Source organism: Cebus imitator, unplaced genomic scaffold (assembly GCF_001604975.1).
Source record: "Cebus imitator isolate Cc_AM_T3 unplaced genomic scaffold, Cebus_imitator-1.0 Scaffold3832, whole genome shotgun sequence".
Classification (NCBI taxonomy): domain Eukaryota; kingdom Metazoa; phylum Chordata; class Mammalia; order Primates; family Cebidae; genus Cebus; species Cebus imitator.
The window spans coordinates 1-1,575 of NW_016111147.1; the positions used below are offsets into that span (position 1 = coordinate 1).

At 59.2% G+C, this 1,575-nt stretch overlaps 1 long non-coding RNA gene across 1 annotated transcript; it reads left to right on the top strand.

The window, feature by feature from the left end:
- Positions 1-1,575, top strand: LOC108299270. Its single transcript, XR_001822877.2, has 3 exons — positions 1-101; positions 1,072-1,162; positions 1,483-1,575. It is a non-coding gene; the product is annotated as an uncharacterized LOC108299270 (long non-coding RNA).

A 1,575-nucleotide genomic window follows, 5' to 3' on the forward strand; every position in this document is an offset into this window, starting at 1 on the left:
ACGGCCCGCGAGCGCTTCCAGAACCTTGACAAGAAGGCGAACTCTGAGGGCGGCATGGCCGCGGGCTCGGGCCTGGACTCGCTGCACAAGAATAGTGTCAGGTGAGGGCAGGGGTGGAGCCTTGATTCGCCCAGCAGTAGCGTGGCCCCGAAGGTAGGCGTGGCTTCTTGCTGCTGCTGGGGGGGTTGGCGTGGGGGTGAGGGGAGGGGCCGAGAACCACATAGGGTGGGAGCCGATAGATGGGGCGTGGCCTCGCTACGGAAGAAGCTGTCTGCTGTGGGCGGGGACCGTCTCCATCTAACCCTAGCAGCTCTGGGGCTAGTGGACCCAGGAGGGACGCAGTGGGACCCGACGTGAAAGGTGGGGTCGATCTCTTCGGGTTGAACAAAAATTAGCATCCAATAGGGGCCAAGCAGCCTCGCTCTGCATTTCCGGGACATGGCTGGGTGGGATCTGTGGTAGGGCTGGCCAGGCAGTGATGGGGGTGACGGGTCTATTGCTAGAACCCAACGAGGTGGGGGTGGAGCTGAGAGTCTCCTGTAGCCTTCCAAGGCTCTAGGGTGGGCGGGAGTGGGAAAGAGGCTCTCCAAAGCACTAAAGCTGCCAGCCACATGTGTTCACCCTGCAGCAAATCAGGGAGCTGTATGGCAAGACTTTGGCCAAGCCCTTCAGCCTGTAAACCCTCCTCTGGCCGCCAGATCAGATGGCTTCCTCAGACGAAACACCTTTGCCTGGCTGTTAGGCCCTGGGTGCTCCCACCTCCATTTCCTTTTTTTGTCATGCCCGGCTGTGTTGCTGGCACTCTGTACACTCCATAGGCACACATCCTTCCTGCCTCCCAGGACTTTTGAGTGTCCTAACCCATTTGCCTACACCCCGCACACCACTGCTCGTCTCCAAAGCAGAGCTGACTCCTAAGCCCACTGCCCAGGCTGTCCCTGGCTGGCACACCTCCTCTCGGCACTTCTCACTGAAGCCCGCTCCCCTAGAAGTCTGGGAGCTCCTGGTGGACAGGGTGGGCCTGAGCCTGGTGCACAGGTTGGATTCATAAGCTCCTCTTCCTCTTTGCAGCCAGATCTCAGTGCTCAGCGGGGGCAAGGCCAAATGCTCACAGTTCTGCACCACTGGCATGGACGGTGGCATGAGTATCTGGGATGTGAAGGTGAGGCTTCCCCCCATGCCGTGGGTCAACTCTTTCCCCTCATCCTCCCTACCTGGAGATGACCCCCATCCTTCATTCCTGCAGAGAAGGCACTGCATGGGGATGAGGGATGGGGGCGACCTCTTTACATCTGGGCCTTGGTGCTCACTGAGGCACCCATCATCTTCAGGGCCGAGATTCAAACCCATGTTTGACAGACTCCAAAAGTCCAGGTTCTCTGCCCTCTGCTGTGCTGGGGCTGATGGGTGATCAGGCCCCTGGGGGTGGGGTAAGCCTGCAGTACAGTTGAGAACCAGCCTGTCCTTTCTGTCTCCCTGCAGAGCTTGGAGTCAGCCTTGAAGGACCTGAAGATCAAATGATCTGTGTGGAATGTCTTCATCCCAGCTGTTGGGGAAGCAGGGCAAGGGGTCAGG